Below are 20,152 nucleotides of genomic sequence, written 5' to 3' on the forward strand. Positions count from 1 at the left end.
TCATGTCACAAGGCCCAACTCGATCACATTCACTTCAGTAACTGTACCTTTGGTGGTGACACCCAGAGTTGTATACAATGGGGATAATGGATTGCTTTTCACACCAAGTATAGGCAGATGAAAGGTAGCTTTCAGCTCAGGGTGTGTGACATGGGCTTTTTTGAAACTCAGACCCATTGCCCTAATGAATCTTCGATATTTAGGTGGTTTTCTTGTAAAACCAACAGCAAAGCAGATTTTAGTAACCATTCTCTTCCATGCCTTTTTTTTTTTTTTTTTTTTTTTTTTTTTCTTTTTTTTTTTTCTTGTTCCTGGTTGAAGAACTTTCAATACTTCTGTTTCTCCTTGGGCATGAACTTTGGGTAGAGGGACCTCCATTTTCCCTGCTTTTCTTTTCATTTCTGCTTAATCATGTTGGAAAGTACTTTTGCTCTCGACTGCCCCTCTCTGTCCAGCAGATAGGCAGGGACTGCTTCCTGTGGAGTCTCTTCATCACCCTTCTGCTTGGTGTTTCTCTATTCATGCATCTTAATAGTCTTTTTCATTTGTATTTTCTTGGCATGGCAATGTTTATGGTAGAGCTTAGCCTTCAGGCCAATCTCTCTCTCTCTCTCTCTTTTTTTTTTTTTTGCCTTCTTTGGATATTCATGGGCCTCTTGAACTTCCATCTTTCTCTTTTTCTCATGGTAGTCCAAACGATAACCATGTCATTTGTAGTACAATTCAGTACATTCATTCTGTGGCAGGATGGCAGCCACAGAGCAGCAGGTTCCAAACACCTTCTAATTTCTGGGTGTCACTGGCCCACAAGCCTGCTTTGCTCCTTTCTATATGTCAGTTCTTATCATTGTCCTTCAAAGATAATTTGTTTCATAATTTTGATTAAGGATTTTTTTCCTGAATAAGTAATATTAGTCCCCTGGCCCCGATCTGGGAATTTAACTAGATAGAATTTTAAGGCAGGTATATGTGATTAATTTATATCATTTTTTAAGTTGTTACTTACCTATTGGCGTACTTATTATAATTTCATTTTATTTTCTCCAAGTTTTTCTTGATCACGATTTACTTATTTCTCTTCCCGTCTCTCCTCCTTCCTCTCTCTCCCATGTTTCCATACTTCTTTCCCTCCTAAATTGATGTGGCCTCCTCTTCCTTAATCATTACTGTTTCATATACATATCAGCGAGTAATGCTACTACAGTATCCTGAGCCGCATCATTGTTCAATACCAGTGTTCCTAGAAGTTCCCTATTCTGGCCGACTACTGGGTATTGGATATCCAATTGGGGACTCATTTCCAGGAGGACTAATTCTTCATCTTTCTGGTTTTTAGCTGCCTGCATCTCTTCAATTCAAAGGTGGGGTCCTGTAAGATTCTCTCCACCTTTCCTGGGATGTCACTCTTGTTAGTGTTGTTCTGATTAGGAAGCCAGGTTTCATTGTCACAGCTTCCCTGTCAGAAGTAGCTGTGAGGCACCATCTCATTGCAGACTATTGCAAATTTTGGTTCTTAAAGTCTCCCTTCCCCCTCTTCCTAGGTGTTCCATGACCACAGACAGGTACAGGAGTTGTGCTACAGAGGTATCAGCTTTGGCTGAGGTACTCAACATTTTGACTTGGAAATTTCTAGTGATCACTTTCTGCTACAAAGGAGATGCTTGTCTGATGACAGGAGATGTTTACATTTCTCTGGAATCTAGCTGCAAGTGAAGACTGTGGGGCTCCATGGGAGGAAGCAGGTCTGAGATCAGGAATGTTTCCAAAGGAAGCTATGGCTTCATGTCACCTCATAACTTACCATTTTATTTGATGTTGGCACACCGAGTTTACCAGATTTACAATGTGAATACTAATTTTTACCTTTTAATATCCACATCCTACATGTTAAGATGCCAAGAGTCATAGAAACAAGCATACTTCTGGAAAAAAGACTGTGAAACTCAGCACTAAACAAATCAAGGGGTATTTTCACAGAATTACATCTCTCCACAGGAAACTATTTGAGTTATAATACTCATCCTAAGAAGTGCATTTTAAAAGTTTAGTTATTTAAACTTTTGAAAGAGCAAAAAAAAAAAGAATTATGTGGTTTTATTCATTGTTCAAAGAATGGGAGATAAAGGAATTTCACTAGAAATAGTAGATGAAAAAAGTCTAAATATAAAGACTGACTAGGAGGTCAGACAGGAACAGGATTTACCTACTCTATTCTCATCTTTCTTTATGGAAGCTTTTCTGTTGCCTTATGCCAGTTAGAAAGCTCGTTGCATTAAAATTTAACCAAGAGCATTTCCTCTCAAAGTTTTAGTAATCAGGCCAATGATCCAGAAGAAAAGAGAATCCTGTTTCCAGGTGAGAAAAGAGGAACATTTGGCCTAAGCTGTTCCAGCAAATGTCCAACGATAATGAAAAGCATCATGCAAAATTGAACACATCTGAGATCTGAATGCAGCTTCAGGGGCCTGCTGGGGAGCAGCTAACCTTGCATCGCAGCCAAGATTTCTGATATAGCAGTGTCCTTTCAAATAACATGCCCAGGTTGGAAAATAGGTTTATTGTATTATTCACCGCCCTCCCCAAATAGTTAAATTATACTGTTACCTGTGTATAAGGAGCTAGAAACAGGATGGGGAAAGAAATAAGACTTAACTGGGGTGTCAAAACCCTTCAAGGGGTGCAGGAACATGGATTAGAAAGGCAAAGAGATCTGGATATTGAGACCAAAGGGGTTACGTGAGCTTCACTTGGTAACTGGAATAAGACTGTGTTTTCAGTGTATGAGAAATGGCAGGAGATAGGACATGTGGAGCTGACGGAACTGGAGCAGTAGAGCTTAATGTAGTAGGTAAAATGAAATAATTTCCAAAACAGTTAGCATTGATGTACTTTAATGTACTGACCATATTCTAATCTATTATTAATTTCCTATGTGAACTCTTAAACTGCTTTTATAGCAGAAATTGTAGGGTACAAGGAAATTTTTTTAAAAATTAGAATTCTGGAAAATTAGCATCTCTATTTAATTTTTAGAAAGTATTCACCTATTATTTCTATAGAAAAAATATTGAACATTTAGTTGGATGCTCCCAGTGAGTTTAGGGGACAATTATTATTTCTCCTTTTGTTGTCTCGAACATGATATCCATATGTGGAGTCGCATATGATCTCATACAACCAATGTCAATATTTTAAGTACAAATTAAAGTTTGGTTACTTGATAAATTACATATTAAGTGTCAGTCTTCTTTCTAACATTAATATTCATATAATCTCAGAATATATTCCTTCTATAAAAAAATAGGGACCATCTCGTATGTTTGTCTACACATTTGAGGTAGTCCATATAGCTTTTTATGTTCATGTTTTAAGCTTGTTTATACATTAACATGTAAGATAATCGATGTCATTGTAGAATTTTCAGTAGAGTTTATGTTTATTAACTCCTGCCCTTTGTTCCCTTTATAATTTCTTTTCAATTTAAATTTTATTTAAATTAATATATAATGAGTAAGACATATTATGGCATTTTTAGGGCAAATTTTTTTCACCTGGATTACTACTTTTAACCTTTTTCCAGTCTCCATGAATGCCTCATTCATCCTTTTGCCTGCTCCATCTTTTTGAATAATGTACGTTAATCATCTCTTGATCTTGTTTCTGTATTTGTAGGTTTTTCTACACTTCTATATGTTATATGTTCATATATAGATGTGCGTGTTTATAGATAGATGGATAGATAGATAGATAGATAGATAGATAGATAGATAGATAGATAGATGATAGATAGATAGATATACTACGGGCTAAGATACATACATAAGGAATGGTTTTTATCTTTCTCAGTTTGGATCTCCTTGATTGATTAGTACTATGTGTTATTGATCCATCTATTTTTCCTGTAAATTTCATGAGGTTATATTTTTAGTGGAATAAAATTTAGTTATGCATATGTACCACATTCTTTTATATATTCATCTGTTCATAGACATCTAGGATGATACATTATTTTGCTGGAATGAATAGTATCTATGAATTATCTCTGTGGTAGGCTATGGAGTCTTTCTGATAAATTCTTCAGTATGGAATGCCTGGCTCATATGTTAATTTAAACTTTTTTCACCTCTATATTGATTTTGAAATAATTGTACTTTTTGCAGTCCCTACAGTAGTAAATATGAGTCCCTTTCAGCATAATTCTTTATAAGTCCCTGTAGTTGGGTTTTTTAAAGATACCCACTCTGATTGGGCTGGTTGGCAACCTAAGGTAATTTGAGTTTTCATTTCTTGGTAAGTACAGACACTGAAGGTATTTAAGTGTTTCTGCTACCCCTCTTATCAGTTCCCATTCTTCTTCCTAATAGTCTTAAATTCTCTTTTCAGGTCATATCATCTCATTGCTTTCTTTTATCTTTTTATTCCACTAGTGAGGTTCTCTTCTTTTCCTTTTTATAGTCAAATTTATTGTGAAAATACACATATGCATTCTTATGTGCATGTGCACACACATCAAAAATCCACGCTGTGTTCATTGGCTTGAAATGTCTGTCTTTCTGAGTCTCCCTTATTTCACTTAATATAAAATTGCAGAGGATTCTGTTTCCTGGGAATGTCATAAGTGTCAGCTCATTTTTTTTCCTTTTTTTAAAAGAATACATGAAGGCTTTTTTCAAAATTGTTTAGTTATTAAATTTTATTTTTTTTCTTTTATTAATATCACACATGCAAACCTCTCAAGAGTTGTTGTTAAGGGTTGTCCAGGAGACTACAGTTTGTTACTCTTTCCCTTGATCTGCTCCCATAGGCTGATGGAACATACCTTCTGCTGAAGAAGGCATGCACTTCAGAAACAGAACTCAGAAACTCCTTAGCTAGAAATGACCAGCATGTTCTTTTCCTGGGTACTAGCTATCCCTGTACCAGGAGGAACCACTCAAGTTTCCAAAGATGGGAGACAACCATTAATCCTATCCAGCCATGTCACCTATGAACCTCATAAACTCTCAGCATGCCACAATAAATTTAAGCAGGCATTAATGGCACACATACATTGAATTTAACAAATAGTGCTCTTAATTGGACTTAAGATCTGCTCAAGAATGAAATCATGCCTTCTACTGAAACCTACCTAACTTTTCAGTCTTGGTAAAGTCACATACAATGTATTTTGATCATATTTATCTTCTCCTCCAGCCCCTTCCTGACTTCCTGTCTCTTTCTAACACATACAACATTGTGCCTATTATTTTCATTTTAGCCCACTAAGTCAAGTTTATGCTGTCCATATAGGCCTTTGTGTGTGGCAGAAAAAAAAGCAGATATTTTCAATCACATCAGAGAAGAATTATCCATAGCTAAGATTGGAACTTGGTGCTTAACTCTCTTTTTCACTCTGGGTTTGATCTGGTCTAGGATTGAAATGTCTCGGTTATGAAATCACAATTGACAGATTTTTTGAGTTTGAAAAGATTCACTAATCATTAATCTGTGGTTAAAATAATGTGTCACTAAAAGTTTGTTTAACACTATGTCCATTTAGGTGAACAACAGCAGTAGTAGGTTTTCTTTGGTCTGTAATGTGTCACTACAGGTTCTCAGCCCCATCAGTGGTGGCAGTTCTGGATTTTATGTTTGTGGAGAACTTAAACCCAATGAGAAAGTGATCATTTACTTCTGTAAAGTTTGTGGAACTATTGCACCAGAGGCTGTGTCCTTCCAGACTTATCCTTGTAGCTTCTTGGCTTCACAGATGAGTGAACATGGTGATCTCATTTCTATTTCAGGAATAGTGTCCATAGCACTTCCTAATACTGTGAAATCTAGTGCAAGAAAGTAGGCATGATGTTCTATCATCCTCTGTCTCTGCATATCTAGGAAACACAAATGTCTTGATGTGGTTGGCAAGTCCTGTCTATAGAATGATGCTGTTTCTACTCTTATGTGGTTGATACATAGCAGGAAGTGTATGGACTTAGGAAACAAATGTTTGAGATTCAAGCCTCAGCTTTACTATTTTCCTCCTGTGCCACATCAAGAAAACAATTCAGCTGGCTGCGCCTCTACTTCCTAGTGATGGAGTCAATATTGGCAGCAATTTAATTAATTAATTAGCTATTTAATTAGCAAATTAATTAAAAAGTTGCAGTTTTTGGGATGGTCTAAATGTGATCCCAGTTGACAATGGTTTCTTAAAGAGTAACAAATGATATTTCTACTCTCACATTAACATTGGCATCTTTTTCTTTCATTTGTGGTTCAAACTTTTCACAAAAGCCACTTGGAGAAGTGGTGGCCTCTGTCACTTCTAAACACTGACTGGATAGTATATTGAGGCCTAAAACTATAATTATAAAAGGTCAGAGATATGAAAGTTTTAATCCATACCATGTCAAATAATAATATGACCTGGCCTTATTCATCTTGTATTCCAGCTCAGCGTTGTCATCATAAAATAAGAAAGTAAGAAAACACAGTTTGATTCTTGGTTTGCTTTAGGGAACTTCGCTTTGAAAAGTGATTAGACAATATATTGCTTTCTGAAGTCTGTGTGGTCCATTAATAGGAAAATAAAATGCAAGGTTTATTCTTATCTCTACAGGACAAATGCTGGTTCAGCATGGCTCCAATTACTTCAAGTTTTATTTTATAATAATGTGAGCCTGTTGTCAGTTGAGCCATAACTGAAAAGTTTTATATTGAAGAGTTTTTCATGTTTCTGCCAAAGTGATATACAATTTTTCTTTGAAATTGTAAAAGTTTTTTTAAGATAAAGCTTATGAATAATTGCTAGTGAAACTTAAATCTTTCTCCTTGAGTCTCAAGAATTATGAGTGCTGTCTTCCATAGTCTTTTCATTAATGATCCTAACATTGTTAATATTTTATATTTTAATTGTGTTCTGTTACAACCTTAATTTTGCTCTAGTGAAATATATCCCTACAAAGTATCATTCTACCTTCATAAATTGAAATTCATAGTGGAAAATGGTTTCAATTATCTAAGGTTAAGCTGAGCCTTTTATTGAATATATTTGGTATTTTCTAACTTATCCTAATTACATTTCAGGAAAATGTGTAGTTGTAGTATAAAAGATTTTTTTCAAATAAATAATACTACCACTGACATTAATGATATCTATGCAAATACTTAATTATGAAAAATGCATATTATATCTTTTGGATTGTATCAGATTCAAATTATTATGCAACTAACACCTTTCCTTCCATTTATAAAAGTGATTTAAAGCAATGTTAATGGTGGATAGAGGAAAGCCTTTGTTTTTATTGATCTGGACTTCTGTCTTTGACTTAAGGGCCATGACTTAATTCTCACACGTGATTTTATGGTAAAGATAGTAATTCTTATGGCCCACTGATTGTATTAGGAAGTATCACAATAAAATGATTCTAAATTCTCAAGTGCTCTATTTTCAAAAGTAGTTTATCTGCAAAACTACAAATAGCATAAACCTGAATATAACTACAGAAATCTAAGTAGTTATTGGATAACTACTAGTATTAATATTTTTTATTTTTTATTGAAACTTACGAGTTTCATATCATATGCCCCCTGTCCTTCCATACCTGCACTCTGCCCCAGCAATTTTCCCCACAAAAAAATTAAATATAAATAAAAATAAAACAAAACAAAATAAAAAACAGAGCATAGAGAGCATCTCCTTATGGAAGCTGTGACATGTCACAGTGTGTACCACAGTTTACCCTTTTATCCAAAGCTGCAGGATCTCTATGACATAGGGCAACAACAGGAGAGGCAAAAAGATTCTAAGTGAGGACCTAGCAAGAATAGTGTAGTAGAAGCCAGAGGGCTTGAGCCAAACCAATGATTCATTGCAATCAACATTTTCAAGTAAGGATGTTTATAAAATTTGATTCAGTATCATTCTACAAATTCAGTTCTGCTCAATGAAAGATATTTTTCATGCTTTCTATCACTAAAGTAAACAAATGGTTTAATACATTCTGGTCTAGTCAATCTGTTAGGTTTTGCCATTTCCACACATCCTAATCACTATGAGAGATATGTAACTGTCTTTCATAGTCCTTGACACCTATAAATGTCTGAATCAAGCTGAGGTTGTATGTGAGAGTTAGTTGCTAATTAACTGAAATGTTAAGGAAGTTGTGCATGTAGGTATATTATAATCAATATGGTAGATGATAAGGCTGAGTAGACAGGAAAAAAAAAAACAAAGAAAGGACTATGGCAGTATAGTACAAAAGGGGTTTTCCTAGGATTGTTGTCATAGAAAAATGAAAGTATCCAGTCCTAAATCAAAGACCACAGAAGACTTCTAAAATCTGAAGAAGACAGTACAAGGGATTGTCCATCAACAGGGATGCAACCCTCCTAGACCTTAATATTAGGCAACGTTAGAAGTGTTTTAGAATTCTCATCTCCAAAATTATAAAAGGAATGATTCAAACAAATATTGTAATAATTTGCCTTATCAGGAATAGAAATGCCACCACTTTGTGTCCTATCTCAGTCATCTTAGTGCTTGGAAGTAAGGGAAGTCTATTACTTGATCTTAATTTGCACAAAGTTTCACACACTTCCTAGGTGTCTCTGCTGTCTGTAGTAACTAGGCAGCATCCAAACTATTACAAAGGTGATAACTTCACTTTCAAGTTCCAGTCCCTTGGGCCATGTGTGCTTCAACTTACAGTTGTGAGAATTAGCTTGCTCATATTTAAGAAATCCAGTTTGGGAACACAGCCTAATTACTTAATTACTCCAGAGGATTACCAGAGAGGATCATGCCGGGAGGATTAAGGCTAATTTTCAAAAATCAGAAATTTTTGTTTCTATTTAGTTGTTGAATTTCAGTTTACATACCTTTATTTCTTCATATTTTATTGTTGCCTAGCTTATTCTAAATAAAAATGACATTGGATAGAAAATTTTAAGTTAGCATGGACTAAAATTAATGGTTCTTAAACTTAGAACTTTTTGTAAAATTGGAGCACAATTTGATTTATTTTTCATTATGGTTAAACTTCCAAATAAACTTTGTTACATATAAAGCACTATTGGTTTTTGTTTGTTTATTTCAAGGTCTTGCTGGGTTGCTTGAGCTGGCTTCCAAAGTCCATGCAGATGGGGTTAGCCTTGAATGCTAGATTTTCCTGCTTGAGTCTCCAGATAACAGAGCTGACATATTTGCAGCACAGCACCTGACTATAACTCTGCCTTTAACTCACTAGACCAACAACAAAAGTGTGCACACTTTACCTGAAAGCCTTTGGATCTCCGACCATCAAACACTGCATTAATTGCATGGCACAGAATTTTAAGGTGCAAAATTTTGTGGAGATGAGTAGCCCTAGTGACCTGTTCACTACAAAACTAGTCCTGCACAGAAAGACAAGGGTAACACTGAAGCAGTATGAACATGTCTAAGGTTATCCTTTGATCACGTTTTCAAGAGACAAATTTCTCTAAACAACTAGTTTCCTTGACCAGCACTGCATTCATGAAGGATGCTAATCAACAAGGCTGTTCATTCTCTGTCATAACTCTAGTTATCCATTGGCTGACACAGCTGCTGTGGTTGAAACAACGCATATTAAGAACATTTCCTAACAGGATCTTATTCTTGCCCTAATAAAACATGGGCTTTTATTACTGAGCTAACATAAACTCATTGCTACTGCCAAAACAATAGCATTATCCCAATGGCTCATATATTTTTTTATATCAAGGTCAATTTAAAGTGATTAGCATATGCAGTATGGATGTTGCTATGGGAATAAGAACTACACATCTTTGTGATGGGCATAATATGATTGCTACTGCGGCCCTACTAAAATTGGATTATTTGTTTTAATGTCATGAGGAACAAGTCACACGACAGAGATCAGTATCTCTTAAATAGCATCCCACACTCCTCAATCAATCACCTTTTCATGTCTTCAGAATGCAGTGCCTATGAAAATGACTACTGTATTATACACCTAGGTAAGTTGGTAATGATGTATTTGGATTTCAGAAGATTTCTTTTAATTACTATTGATTCTCCCTTCTCCCAGGAGGGAAGTAGCAGTAGTTAAATGCAGAGTGCTTATTCAACTTTAATTCATTCATCAAACATTCATTGAGAGCTTACTGTTTGGGTGTGATTATTTTCTATATGCTGACAAGAAGATGAAATATTATAGGACATATGTCTTCCACCTCTTCTTTTTCCTTTTTATTCCATCTCCTCCTCCTCCATTTCTTCCTCCTCTTCTTCTTCCTCTTTCTATGCATCTTACTATTTTATTGAAAGGCATGGCAACACTATTTCCTATAATATTTTTCTTCAAGACTTTCTTAAGAGAATAAATGATTGGCTGAACCCTGGACCGCATTTGTTGATAGAAATTTGCGATTAGTCCACTTCATGATTTTTATAAAGTTGTGATTATAGTGTACCAAATAGAACATGAACTATCTCTGAGGCTTTGGATTGCCCATGGAGAAAGACTTTTCCTAGAGTTTATTTTCTATGCATCTGTTCCCACATATGACCATAGAAATTGGCTGCATGGTGCCCTGTGATAGTGGAATGCTCTAATGCCAGCCTATTTCATGCTCAAATGGATCCAACCACTGAAAATTATTTCTAGGTCTGTTGTCAGTCATCTGTTTAAAGCTTCTTTAAGATGTCCATTGTCTATCAGACAATTTTCAGATATTCAAGGTAATACATGAAATCCCAAGTTTCATGTACATAAAACTCATTTTACCTACAAATCACATGACTTTCCTTCTTTGTTATTTTTTATTATTAAGCAATTGAAAATGGCTGTTGCTTTTTCAAATATTCAGTATAAATAAGGTAACAACCTCAAGATTGCTACACAATTCTTGAAGTATCCCCAATAGTTTGTTCCATCTTTCTTAACTATATTCATTTTAATATACCTTCATCTTTAATACCTTAATATACATTTATTTAATTTGAATATTATTATAGTCTGCTTTGAAAGCATATGACTACAACTCCTGTAAAACGTGGCACTGCAGTGTCTCTTAACAGCATTGTTCCTTCTCATGTGACCCATTATCTTTAAAAAGTTCACCCACAACACTAAAAACTATGTCCAGATCTAGAGAGATAAAATGGATAATGATGCTGATTTGGGTCACCAGCACATAGATTTAATGACAGGTTGGAAACAAATTTTAAGTTGTTACCAAATATACGTCAGTAATATCAGTTTTTAAACTTCCATTAGGCCTTAAATAACACAATTTTGCATAGTCATTGACATTTAAGACACAATCAGTCAGGACATTCATGCTGGTACTTATGAGGGCACTACTATAGCTGTGAAGCGATTAACACAGGAGGGAACCACCTTCATCTGTACCATTGAAAGATGTTATATTTTTAACAAATTTGTTATATTACTAACCTCCAAGTAATCATGAAAACCTCATTTCCAATTTGTGATATGGAAGAGATAACAGAATCATTAACTCTTTACAGACTTGAGATATTGAAGAATAATCTAATCCTTGTGAGAACTAACCATTAGAATACCGGTTAGTCATTATTGTACTAATGAACCACATTGTAGGCCACTTAACACATACGTCGTGTTTTTATGTGAAATCCAGACAAGAAGACACTGCAGTCTAAAATGAAGCATATGATACTGTGGACATTTTAATTCACTGAACATACTTGTCCACTAACATTTGCTTGATTATTGTTATGTGAGTCAGATTACAGCAGGTTTTACAATCTCATTTACTAACATTGAACTTTGCTTCAAGGGAAACTGAAAATCTGTATAAACTGTTAGGAAGAATGTATTTTGTATCAGTTATTTTGGGGCAGAGGAGATGGTATAGTAAGAAAAGGTACTTGCTGTGTCTTGTAAAGGACGAGAATTCAGTTCCCAGTACTTCACAGCTCACAGTTGTGACTCAAGTGATATGGGATCTGATTTCCTCTTCTGACTTCTGCTGATATGTGACAGACATGTAGTATGCACATTAGGTACATTAGGCAAGCAGTCAGTCACATACAATAAAAATAAGTACACATTTAAAAAAAACAATAATTTTGGATCAAAGCAATCAACTAAGAGGGCTAATGATCTCAGTGAGGGTGACATTGGATAGCAAAAGGTCCAACACACATTTACAATTCCAAATCTGGAAAAATAAAATGGACAATGACACTGATCTGGGTCAGCAGCTCAGAAATTTAATGACAGGTTAGAAACAAAATTTAAGCTGTAATTAGGGACACAGGTAGACAGGAGTGTTGGAAAGAAGTTAGATCTTAAGAAGAGGCTGGGGGGGGTGGTACGGTAGAATCAGAAAGGCAGGAGAAGTCCTACCTCTAAAATATCATAGAAGCTATGAGGTCCTGTGAACAGAGGAAAGTAGGCATTTCATCTGAATCTTATCTACTGAAACTTTTGAAAAGATTGGTAAATTTAATAACCAGAGGTCGTCGTGAACTTGGAGTTTCATTGGAGTGTAAGGGCCAAAAGAAAGATCATTCTTAATAGACACCCAAGTATGTGACCTTCAGTGAATCAATGTGATTTGTCTCCTGGGCTCTAAATGTCCATGTAAATGTTGAAGCTATTTTTCATCTGTATAATTACAGGTTAAATGGGACCAGCTGAGTTAAGTCCTCCTGAAATTTTTAAAGATCCTGACAAATTTGTCATTTTGGTTCATCTTAGCAATGGACTTTTGTCTAACTGGCATATATTAAAATTCTTTATATTGGCAACAATGCCAGAGAAATAAGCACTGATATAGAGCAAACATGTCTTTATTGTTAGCTTAAAAACTAAGTAGACTTTTAAAGTTTTAAGCACATATACCAAAAAGACTCAGGTATTTTAAAATACTTAAAATTTTTTTGACTATGAAATGATTACATCATTTTTTCTCTTCTGCTTGTTTTCCCCAAGCCCTCTCATACTTTCCCTTGCTGTTTTCTCTAATTGTTGTTACACATGTGTGTGTTTTCCCAAATACATAAATACAACTTGGTCTTGCTATATCATGTGCATTCCAGAAAAGGCATGTTTTGCATATTGTAAGCATTTACGTAAACTGGGCCATAATCTCCCTGCTTCTCCCTCTGTGCTCCAGTTACTGCCTTGTGTTATAGTGTTATGACTGGAGGCAGAAAACCCTGGATAACCTGCTTACGTGCTGCCTTGTTATCTTTCTCTGCTTTGCCATATGCATCTCTTTGCCTAAGCTGCCTCATCCTCTATCCACCTGAAATGAGACTGACAACTGTGCAGGGAAAGTCCTTTCAGAAAATGGTGGGCCTTGAAGATTTAACTCATTGGACTTTATTTTTAAAGTCTTCATGTCAGAAAAGCACATTCCCAAGTGTCTGTTCGGAATCGTCAGTGACTTCCGTGAATTACAGTTCTGTAAGAGAGAACCAGAGTGAGATCTTATTTCTGAAAAAAGGCATGTGTCTGGCACCTTCCCAAGGCATGGGTATTTACAGCGTGATGAACTGTGAATTTGAAGTTGCTGGTAGCACACAACAAGCAGATGTTTCAAATCTAATACTGTCACTAACAAATGTGAACTATATTTAAAAGTGTGAAGTGTTTGTTTTAGAGGCATAGCTTTACTGGAAATGAACAAATAAATAAATAAATAAATAATTCAAGGTCAGAACTGTTAGATTCTCTGAGAAAGAACATGATTATAAGGAATTAATCAGACAAAATATCTTGTTTACCTTGATTGTTATACAAGGAGCAGGTCAAGCAAGTAAGAATCATAAACATTATTTATTTTCCGATGAGAAAGAAAGAAAGGGTGTGGCTTTCCATATGTCCTTGGGTGGATGAAGAGGAGGGGAAGAACTGGGAGGAGAGAAGAGAGGGGAGATCGTAATCAGAATATAATATATGAAAAAGTACATTTTTAATTAAGATTCAAATAAATATAAAATTATTTTATTTACATTTAAAAATGCTTGTGAAGTGTCCGGAACAGTTTCTAGCAGTAATATGTCCTAGCTTTATGAAATAGCTACGGTACTATTGTGAAGAATATCATGTAGAGGTCCCCCATCCCAGATATGCAACAGAGGTTATGTCTTTTGTCATGTAAAAACAGTAAGAAGAGTAAAAATGAGTGACATGCATGTGATATTAGTTGGAGAATTGTGTCAAGTGTGCTGTGTGGGTGAGACATAGAGATTTTTAAAATATAGACACTACGAAGATGGGAGATGGCTCTGTAGTTAAAAGCACAGAGTCCTCTGGCAGAGAAGCCATTTTTGATTCTTAGCACCTAGGTCAAATGGTTCTCCACCATCTTTGGCTTCAGTCTCAGTGGTCATATGCTCTCTTCTGGCCAACCACATTTAGAAAAACACATCCTACAAAAAGAAATACATTGAGTAAAGCCCAGATGCTAAAAGACACATTTCACATGTTCTCTTTCCTTGAAGGTTCCTATTTCTAAGTCTTTATATCAATCAAGAAAGTAAGGTGGGGGGGGGGGATTTGCAGAGTTGGTGAACAAGTAGTCTGAATGGGGAAATAGAAAAAAGTAGAAAGTCTAATGAGCGAGCAAGAGGGAGATAAACATCAGAATAAGAGAAGAAATAAGGTAATGGCAATGGTGTCTGGAACACTCATAGAAAGGCTCACTAGTATCTAACTAAAGGAAAAGAGGTACAATGCATGTATCCCTGTGTATAAACATGCATATATATATATATATATATATATATATATATATATTTAAATGAAGATTTTTTTTCTCCTTGAAAACCAATGACTATCTAAAGAAAAAAAGTTTACAACACTAGGCAAGTAATCTCTATACTCAGATGTTGGCCAGGTCTCTCTAAGACTCCCAAAATTTAAAGTCTATTGTTATTGTACTTGGTTACCTCCATGAGATGGAAGTTAAATCCCTATCGCTGAAAATACTACACACTGAAGATGCAGGGTCAAGAGTCTGCTGGCTTGAAAATGAGCTGGATGCGTCTTCCCTGGGTGTTAGCTTACAGGGTACCAAAATGTGCCACATAAGCTTCCAAACAAGGTAAAGCAACAGCCCTGAACAATGATGACAACTGTGAAACAAACAAGAAAAAACCCAGTATCATAGCCTAATAACACTAAGGGCTCAGTTATTAGGTGCCATACCTAAGTGCCATGACTTATACCTAGGTGCCAACCTTAACCCTAATGGCTCCTTGGTGACACTCCTACCAAGTGATAACCAATAGCTATATACCTGAACTTAAGGTCTATTCAATAAAAGAGAACTCATAACTGGTATTAGATGCAACTACCTAGAGCTAGTGGGTAATGAATCATGAAGAATTTACAACCTTCATTTTACTAAACAAGCAAAATGACTAACCCCATTCAAAATATTTTACCAGAACATACAAGCCAGTGCAGCTATTTCTCCCCATTAAGGAACTGCCCCTTTGGAACAGCAACCATTAGAGGAAACCAGTCATTCAAAAGGATATGAATCCCAGTCTCAGTGTACACATCTAAAAACATGATTGTGCCTAAGACTCGGGTATTATTGAGGAAGAGAAGAGGCCATGTGTTAAGGTGGAACTGAAAAAGACCAAGAAGTTCCAATCCTACCCAAAGAAATACAGATGCAGCTAAGGAATACTAGAAGAGGAAAAAATGACAGTGGGCCTTGGTTATGTTTCTGAAAAAGTAGTTTATTTCATACTGAAGGAAGAACTCCATGGGTGTGTGGCCTTGAGGAGATATTAATAGTTCTATTTTGAATTCTGGTCACCTTCAATGCTAGCACTTGTCCAAGTTTTTGAGTCTAAGGAAGACATTCTGTTATGTGTAATTTATGTGTAATTCCTGTCTTAGGCATGGAGAGATGTTAAGTCAGTGTGTGATCAACACCTAACTCTGAACAGAGAAAGAAGGAAATTGCTGGAACTTTCCTGCTTAGGCTTCTATCTGTCTATTGTCCTCAGAGGTGAGAAAGGAGCATATTTTCAACACTGTCTTCTCTTTGTAGAGCTGCATTTGACAACTACATCCATGTTTTTGCCTTTCTGTTCTTCAGTTGATAGGTACAAATGAAAGACCAAAACCTACAAATGTATCTTCTCAGACTCTAGTTTTATGCCTGAAACTGCTCCATGCTCCCTGTGTATGGCACCACAAATATTGTTTTCAACCTTTAAGGAAAAAAAGGCTTGTTTTTACATTGTTTCTCATGCACTTATTTTTTTCTATTTTTGAATCCAGTAACACTTTATACTGTAGTAATATTTTATGTTATCTCAAATTAACAATTTTCCTGCTTCATCTAGTACAGTGGTTCTCAACCTTCCTAGTAGAGTTCCTCATGATGCAGTGACCTTCCTACCATATTATTATTTTTGTTGCTACCTCATAACTGTAACTTTGCTACTGTTATGAATCTCAATGTAAATTTTTGTAATTTTTAATGGCCTTACTTGACTCCTGTGAAAGGTCATTTATTAAAATTTCTGGGGAACTTTTGGGAATTGAGATATAACATTTGTGATAAAATTAATGTGCTAGGGATTAATATCACTTTTAACATGTTCAGTAAATAATCCCAGTACTACTCAATAAGTAAAGGTCAAGTATATTTGGCCTTACTATAAGCCATTGCTTTCTTAAACTACACCTCAGTTACCCTAATGTCTTTTTACCACATGTTTATCTCAACACTTTTAATTTTAACTTTGTTATTGCTATCATTTTTATAAAGCTTGTATTTATTTTATCCTATGTTTTTCCCACATGCACCTATGAACATTCTTTGCATCTTGTGCTTGGTGTCTTGGTGTGTCAGAAGAAAGTATTGAAAACCCTGGAACTTGAGTCACAAGTCGTTATTGGCCACCACATAGGTCCTGGGAACCAGCATGTTATTTGCAAGAACAGCTGCTACTTGTAGTTGATCCATCTTTCTAGCTCCCCCACTTCTCCATCTTCTTCTCACTGTGAGAAAAACATCTCCAACTTTGCTTCTGAACTGTGAACTTCAGGTGAGACCTAGGACTACCTGACTTAAAATTGTTAAAGAGGATTATCTGACTTTGTGATGATATGTAAATAATATGCATACAATAGAGGCTCCACTTTATACTTTAACCCTCCTTCTGTAAAGAAATTATGATCAGTACACTGAATAGATTCTGAAAAGTCGAAGTAAGTCACAGATATTAGTCATAGAGTCATAAGGATAGAGTAATAAACAGACACCCTCAAACCATTGTGTGGCTCTGCCATTCCGTTCTGCAAGGTTAGAGTTTCAAATGCTCCTTTGAGTTACAATATTTCCGTTGTGTTGTGTTTCTTCAGAACATAACCCCATGGTAAACTGAAACTATGCATAGACTCATTCCTCCTCCTTCTTGGTATTCTTTGACTTGCTAATTTGATGAGATCGATTGCTACCCCTACATTAGATTTATTTTTAAAGATTTTTCTGGCTTAGTTCTACCCTTTCTTCTATCCCCATTCTTGATTTTCTTTTAGCCATAATCTGCTGGAGCTCCTATTCATTTATCTACACATTTATTATAAAAGGGATCAATCATCCACCAACCTTACAAGCAGCTTTTATGTTGATGTTTGAGAAGTAAATAAGTAATTTTGACTATGATCTGTTGAACATGATAAAAATTCCTTTTAAGTTTCAGGAACTGAAGCATTATGACCTTCTATAAAGTTGAAGTTAGGTATTGAATATAAACCCAAGTGATATTTCATATGCCAGAACAGGTTGGTACTGAAGGAGTTGGGATGTGGGAAGATGGGGCAGTAGGTGGGTATTCCCCTTGGCAAAAAGGAGTTGGCTAGAGGAAGAAGGTGGAAGAGTGAAATAAACAAGAGGGGAGGCAGGAGGTGTGGTCCAAATGTAACTTGAATAAATAAATGAAATAAACCAACCAAAAAAATAGGAGAGAGCAATTCTCTCTACTTTTTGTTTTGATTGTTAATATCCTTTGCTAAATAAATCAGTGGCGTATGTTTGGTGAGCCAAATTTACATACCTACGTCAGCTGGGAATGATGAGTTGGAAATGGTTCCTGTCATATTTATCTTTCTTCTGACGCTCTTCTATAATTTTCATCATAATTTCAGAATATGAAAATTATATTTTTCCTAAGAAGCATGAAAATCCTCAAATAACATTTGAGGACTTTGGAATCTTTAAGGTGAGATTAATTCTTTGCCTGTATTTTGAGAACATATGTTATAATGAAGATATAAACTCTTTTAAAATATGTAAGTACAACTTTGAAATATTTAATATGATAATAGTGCACTAATTCATTAGGATAACGATCTCTCTTACTTGAAATTGATTTTGTACATATTCACAAGCACCTTTCTCTCTTCTGAATACATTGTACTTTATACAAAATAGCAACAGTTAAATTTGTAATATTGAACTAAAATATATTCCTCTCAAGAAAACTGTAATTTTTCCCAATGTAATAGAGGATATATTGCTTTATTTCCAATTATATTGGGTCTGATGAAATCATATTTCTATATACTATATATTGAACACCTGCAAGATAACTCTAAGGTAAACTGAAGCACTCTCAAAATATTGAACACTCATTAACATATAAAATCCATGCAAACTTGCTGAGAATATAAGTCAAAGTTCATTTATCTGATTCAAACATATTTTCAAAATATGTTCTACCAATGATGACAAGAATCTGCTTAGACACTTACAAAGTGGGGCCTATTGTCCATTATGTTTTGTTCAATTTATAGTTTTTAATTATGTATTTACTTCACATTCTGATTGCAACTTCAATCGCTCCTCTCCTTCCAATCCCTTCTTCTAGCCCCTCCTGTTTCTCCTCTGAGAAGGGAAGTCCTCCAGTAGACATCAACCAGCCTTGGCATACTGAAGTTAAAGTTAGGGGAAAGTGATCCGAAGACAAACAACAGAGTTAGAGACAGCCCCTGCTCCTGCTGTAAAAGATCCCTCATGAGGACCAAGCTGTACATCTCTTACATATGTGTATGGGGACTAGGTCTGTTCCATGCATATTTTAAGGTTGGTGGTTCAGCCTCTATTAGCCACTGTGTGTCTGGATTATTTGATTCTGTATATTTCCTTGTGGTGTCCTTGACTCTTTCAGCTCCTTAAATCCTTCTTCTTGCTCTTCCACAAGATTCCTAAGCTCTGCCTAATGTGCGTCTGTGGATCTTTGCATCTGTTTCCCTAAGCTGTTGAATAAAGCTTCTCATAGGATAGTGATGCTAGGTTCCTGTTTGTGAGTATAGAAGAATATTAATATGGTTGAGATCTGGGTCTCTCTTGTGCTATGAGTCTCAATTTGGGACTGTAATTGGTTGACCATTCCCTCCATTTCTGCCCCCATCTTTATCCATGCACATCTTTTAGTCAGGACAAATGTTGAGTTAAAGGGTTTGTGGGTGGTTTTGTATAGCCATACCTCTACTGTATGTCTTACCTAATTATTGGAAGTGGCCATTTCAGGTTTCCATACCCTCTGTAGCTAGGATCATCATGATAGCTGGAGATATGGCTCAGCTATTCAAGTCAAAAGCTAGTGCCACAAACACTTGCCTTGTTTCTTAATACAGAATCTTTTCAAGATTCAATATTGCATAATTGATAACAGAAAGAAATAAACAAAAAAAACTGTGCACAAAGCAATGACTATTTTGTCTTGTTAAATATCACATATTTTGTTAAAACTTCACATTCTCAAATCTTTTTTTCTAAGCAAAGCACAGAAGACCTGGCACACATAGGATATGATCTTACATATTCATAGTTCTAAATTCTCTTCCTCTTCTCAACACTGGCAATGCTGCTTGATTTTTGTGCAGTGCATGAGCACTTTAGTAAACTCAGGAATGTTAGCCACCTGGAAACAGAGATAGTGCTAAATTCATACATTGCTTGTATTATCTCTAATGAATTGGTTTTCAAAAATTTATGTTGCTGTGTTTTTTTTTCTTGAAAGATACATACATAATTCCATTTGACTGATATCAGGAATGGAATGACATCCCAAAGAAGGAATCCTAGCAAAGTACACTCTGGTAAATGACATTTATTTCAGTTATGTGTCCGAGTGTGAATGATTCCAACAACTGCATCA

At 35.5% G+C, this 20,152-nt stretch overlaps 1 pseudogene across 1 annotated transcript; it reads right to left on the bottom strand.

Moving 5' to 3' along the window:
- On the bottom strand, window positions 1-707 carry LOC308422614 (ribosome biogenesis protein NSA2 homolog; annotated as a pseudogene). Its single transcript has one exon. The product of its transcript is annotated as a ribosome biogenesis protein NSA2 homolog (transcript).
- Between the last annotated feature and the right edge of the window lie 19,445 nt (window positions 708-20,152).

The sequence above is a fragment of the Micromys minutus genome, assembly GCF_963924665.1.
Source record: "Micromys minutus genome assembly, chromosome: 7".
NCBI classification, from domain to species: Eukaryota; Metazoa; Chordata; class Mammalia; order Rodentia; family Muridae; genus Micromys; species Micromys minutus.